The sequence below is a fragment of the Triticum dicoccoides genome, chromosome 6B, assembly GCF_002162155.2.
Source record: "Triticum dicoccoides isolate Atlit2015 ecotype Zavitan chromosome 6B, WEW_v2.0, whole genome shotgun sequence".
In the NCBI taxonomy this organism is placed as follows: Eukaryota; Viridiplantae; Streptophyta; class Magnoliopsida; order Poales; family Poaceae; genus Triticum; species Triticum dicoccoides.
The window spans coordinates 646,785,918-646,791,680 of record NC_041391.1 but is presented as its reverse complement, the minus strand read 5'-3'; positions in this window follow the sequence as shown (position 1 = coordinate 646,791,680).

The window sequence follows — 5,763 nt, the reverse complement described above, 5'->3', positions numbered from 1 at the left end:
CATCACACAATCTCAGATTCATCCAACCAACACAAAGTACTTCAAAGAGTGCCCCAAAGTTTCCACCGAAGAGTTAAGAAAACTTGTGCCAACCCCTATGCATAGGTTCATGGGCGGAACCCGCAAGTTGGTCACCAAAACATACATCAAGTGGCACGTGATATCCCATTGTCACCACAGATAAATACGGCAAGACATACATCAAGTGTTCTCAAATCAAAGATTCAATCCGATAAGATAACTTCAAGAGGGAAACTCAATTCATCACAAGAGAGTAGAGGAGGGAGAAACATCATAAGATCCAACTATAATAGCAAAGCTCGCGATACATCAAGATCGTGCCATAGAGAGAACACGAGAGAGAGAGAGAGAGAGAGAGAGAGAGAGAGAGAGAGAGAGAGATCAAACACATAGCTACTGGTACATACCCTTAGCCCCGAGGGTGAACTACTCCCTGTCGTGGTTCTAAGCCTGACAGTAGAGTGGGGGGTAGGTATGGAGAGGCAAGGTCTTAGCTATGGAGAGGTTGTAAGCACAAAGGATGTACGAGTTCAGGCCCTTCTCGGAAGAAGTAACAGCCCTACGTCTCGGAGCCCGGAGGCGGTCGAGTGGATTACGAATGTATGAATTACAAGGTGCCGAACCCCTCTGCCTGTGGAGGGGGGTGGCTTATATAGAGTGCGCCAGGACCCCAGCCAGCCCACGCAGGAGAGGGTTTAAGGTGAGTTAAGTCTGGGGCGTTACAGGTAACGCCCCACATAAAAGGCCTTTACTATCATAAAGTCTACTTGATTACAGGCCGTTGCAGTGCAGAGTGCCTCTTGACCTCCTGGTGGTCGATTGGGTCTTCGTGGTCGAGTCCTTCAGGCCAGTCGAGTGAATCCTCGTTGGTCGACTGGAAGGCGACCTCTTCTAAGGATGTCCTGGGGTAAGTTATTCGGATCAGGTCCATGACCCTACCCTAGGTACATAACCCCATCATTAGCCCCCGAATGGATTGAGGCTTCGAGTGAAGAAGGAGTTGATGTCGTTTCCGATTAACCTTTGTGCTCCGGTTGTGCGGTGTTCTGGACTAAAGAATCCCTTTGTCGACAGGAAACAACTTGCCTTCAGTCGACTCGATTCATTCTGTTTTTGCGTCGAGTGATCTTTCAGGCTTCGACGATCTCCGAGCGACGGATCGCCGGAAACACCGCGCCTGACAGACTGATTTGTTGCTCGCGGATTCCGCGGGATGCGAAATTTTGGGGTGCGCGCGAAGCGGGGCGGACCGCGGCGTTCGGATGGGACGGGGCATGGACGCCTCGATCTCCGCGCCGCCTTTTTCGCCACGTATCCCGTCGGCATAACTGTTCCAGATATGATTAGATCGACCGGGCCCACCTGTCATCCACTCGGAAGGGACCTTATAAATGTGCCCGGCGAGGATTTCTGTGCTGCGCCTTAGCATTCTCCCCCTCTCTCTGCTTCCTTCCTCCCTGCTTAGCGTGCTCGCTCTCGCCCCCGCACCACTTCCCTTTGCGCATCTCGCCGGCGACCATGGCCAAGGAGAAGACGGCGGCGCTGGAGCGCGCAAAGAAGGCGTCGGCATCGGAGAAGGCGAAAGGAAGATCCACCACCCGCGGAGGGTCCTCGTCCAGATCCCGCCTGCCGAAGGGCTGGGTCCAAGGAGACTGGATCCAGTCGACCATCACGGAGAATGACCTCCTCGACATGGCCAACGAGGGCTTGATCCCCCACGGAGCTGCGAGGCTTCCGGGGAAGGAGTGGCAGCCCCAGCCAGAAGAGGGTGAGTGTGTGCTTTTGGCCACCCATGTTGATCGCGGGTTTTCCTTGCCACCGAGTGTTTTCTTTCGTGGCTTCTTGAATTTCTTCAGAGCGCAGCTCCACCATTTTACCCCAAACTCCATTGCCTATCTTGCTGCGTTCGTGTCCATGTGTGAGGGTTTCTTGGGCTGTCGACCGCACTGGGGTTTGTTCAAGCATATATTCACGTGTCGCTCTCAGACCGTGAAGAAGGCGAGTCCAGGGGACGAAAAGACCCGAGTCGTCCAAATGTGTGGGGGTTTGGGCATCCAGGTGAGGAATAAGAGCACCTTCCCGCCCATGACCTTTCCCGAGTCCGTCAGAGGCTGGCAGTCGACTTGGTTCTACTGCCAGGTCCAGTCGACGCCAGGGCAGTCGAGTGGACTCCCTCCGTTCACCATGGACCGAGTGAACAAGCCTTCCCCTCTGAAGCTGATTCCGGAGGAGAGAGCCGATGTGAAGATGTTGATGGAGCGCGTGGTGCAGTTGGTTCGGGAGGGAGTGACAGGCATGGACCTCTTGGAGGTTTTCCTCAGGCGTCGCATCCAGCCTCTCCAGTTCCGGAGCCACTGCATGTGGTTGTACTGTGGGACCGAAGACGAGACCAGAGTCCATCCAGAAGCAGTCGACGATGTCACTCTGGAAAGATGGATGGCGGCCGTCACCGGAAACAAGGACAATCCGCGCGGAGCCAGAAGGATTCCTCCACTCGACCACAACAGCGATCCAGATAAGGTACACTTGCCTTGCTCTCCACTGCATTCTTGTCGCATTCAACTCTGTTTACTCTGCCGACTGGTCGACTGATCATTGTCCTGATATTTGCTAGGCCCTCACCGAGCTGTACTCGATGCCCAATGGGGCGCAAGCTTCGACTGAGGAGGGCGAGGCGAGCGGAGGCGAGAGCCAGGAAGAGGAGGAATGGGACTCGGATGTCGCAGAGCACGATGACGACGATGATGATGATGTCGGTGATGAAGACGACGCCGAGGACGAGGAGGAGGAGGAGGAGGAGGTCGTGCCACCGCGCTCGGAAAGGCGGTCGAAGCTCGCCCACGACCCTTCGACTGAACGTGGCAAGGGGGTTGCGACGCAGTCGACCAAGCGCCCTAGGACCACCTCTCCAGCGCCGACTGAAAAGGCGCCGAAGCAGCCCAGGGCGACCTCGTCGAAGCCGATCAAACTCTTGCCGAAGATGAAGGTGTCCATCCCCACCATATCAGGGTAATTGTGCTGTTCATATTTTCTTATTCTGTGTGAACTTTGTCTCTGGTCGACGCTGAAGTTAGTCGACTGATCTTTTGGAGTTGCAGTGCTGCTACTTCTGAGACCTCGGCCCGGGCTGACGACCACGAGATGGAGGATGCAGCAACTTCGAACCCAGGTACTGTATTCTTAACATCGTCCGTAGTCGACTGACTCGCGATCTCTGATCCTGATCCTTCTCCGCAGCTCCACCCAACACTGTTATCAATCTCCCAGACGACGACGCGGAGGAAGAAACACTGGCACGCAGGAGGAGTCGGAAAGCGTCCGCCAGTAAGGTACCTCAGGATGTGACGGCGCCTGAGATTCTGACTGTGGAGGAAGGGAACACCACTCGACACACGGTGTCCTTCGCAAATCCACTGACGAGTGCTCAGCAGCCCTCCCTCTTTACGACGCACCACGTCCCAGAGGATCAAGCTGGCGCAGCGAAGGAGGCAATACGCCAGGCGGGACTCATGATGGAGCAGCTGAAGACCATCCGGGACGCGAGCCAGGCAGCTTATGACGCCAGTTCTGCCCTCCAAAGCAATGTCCAGGTCAGTCGACCGCTGTTTGTTCTGTTGGATATGCTACCAAAAACTTTTCTTTTCCGGAATTTATATTAGTCACCCACTGGGTGTGTCGAATAAACTCCGTGTTAGCGGGGGCACGCTGAGTGCACCGGCTGGGTGTAGTCCCCAAGGCTAAGGTCGACTGCTGGCAGTCGGCCTTAGGCTTTATGATGTCAATCTTTCTGTCAGTCGACTGGTCGACTGGACTTCACAAACCGGTGGGGGCACGCTGAGTGCACCCACTGGGTGTAGTCCCCAAGGCTAAGGTCAACTGCTGGCAGTCGGCCTTAGGCTTTATAATGTCAATCTTTCTGTCAGTCGACTGGTCGACTGGATTTCACAAACCGGTGGGGGCACGCTGAGTGCACCCACTGGGTGTAGTCCCCGAGACTGTGGTCGACTGCTTGTAGTTGATCACAGTCTTAGAGAATGCATCTCGCACACTTTTTTTTTTTGAGGTCGACTGGTCGACTTTGTCTTCAACAGGATTAGTGGGGGCACGCTGAGTGCACCCACTGGGTGTAGTCCCCGAGACTACGGTCGAATGCTTGTATTTGGCTGTAGTCTTAGAAACGTGTGCTTATCCCTTTTTCACTCGGAAGTGATTTATATTTGACATTTAGTCGATTGGTTCTTTGCAGAACTCTTGTGATCTTGTGGCTCGCTACTCAGAGCTGGAACAAAAACATACTCAAGTCGAGCTGAGCTTGAAGCTGGTTCAGGAGAAGCTGACAAAGGCAAAGGAGGAGACCGAAGGTATGTTTGGTGAGACCCTGACGACTGCTTTTCCTCTTGCTTGTTTCAGCACCTGATCTTGCTGTAACTTGCAGGCAAGGTAAGGGAGGCCCAGCAGAAGAAAGACCTTGAGCTAGCTGAGAAGATCAAGCTTGCTGACGAGAAGTTAGCTTCAGTCACCAAGCTCGAACAAGACAATACCAATCTGAAAGCTGCTCTTGGGATTGCCAACAAGGAGGTCAGTCGACTGAAAACTGACAAAGCTGCCCTGACCGACCGAGTCAGCAAATTGACTGAGAAGAAAACTGAACTGGAGGCCTTCCTGAGTGGCCTTACCAAGAAGCTGTTTCTTATGCTTGAAGGTAAACCTCCATGTTTGGCAAATATTTCCAATTGTGGCTTTTTCCATTCGACTATCCCCTTGACTTAGCGATCACCCTTGCAGAATTTTGCCAAAACTTTGAAGAAGAAACTAGCCGACTGGAGCCAAACCTTGACCCCGTCAATTCTCCGGTGAACGACGAAGTTGCCATGGATGTTTTCCGACTGGAGTCTCGTGTTGCAGCTGTCGTGGACTATCTCGCAAGGCTGAAGGCCGCCACGTCTCGCATCGACTCGACGCTCTGGCCTGAGGAGACACTTCAGAATGACCTTGAGTCGCTGATGGCCCGCTTGAACACGATCCCTGGTCGAGTGCAGGAGTGGAAGAAGTCCTCGGCTCGGTGTGGTGCAGATGTCGCTCTGTGTCTGGCCCGAGTCCACTGCAAAGATGTGCGAGAAGAGAAGCTGGCGGCCCTTCGGGTGGCCAATACCAAGAAGCACGACTTCAGATCCTTTATGGAAACTTTCCTTGCAGCTGCCACTCGGATCGCCGACGGGATTGACCTTGATGAATTTGTTGCACCTTCCAGCCCTCCACAGGAGGGGTAAAAAACTTCTTCTGGCTCGACGCTTTAAATTTGCCTCGGTATGCCGAGTGGATTTGTAACCGACAAACCTTAACAGGCTTGACGCCTGAGCACTTTCGGTTCCTTTAGATATCAATTCAAACTTGAATTTGGCGCTTGAATACGATTGCCTTCGGCTCGGAATGTCTTTTGCAGGTTCAAAGCAAGGTGCCTGTGCTGCAATCGACTTATTCTTTAGTCCACTTAGACGAGCACTGGGCTGCAGCTAAGCCCCCGAGTGAGAGGGTTGCTCTTCACTCGGTAGGATTTTTGTAACTTAGGCGAGCACAGGGCCGCAGCTAAGCCCCCGAGTGAGAGGATTGCTCTTCACTCGGTAGGATTTTCACAACTTAGGCGAGTGCTTGGACTGCAGCTAAGCCTCCGAGTGAGAGGGTTGCTCTTCACTCGGTAGGATTTTTATAACTTAGGCGAGCACGAGGCTGCAGCTAAGCCTC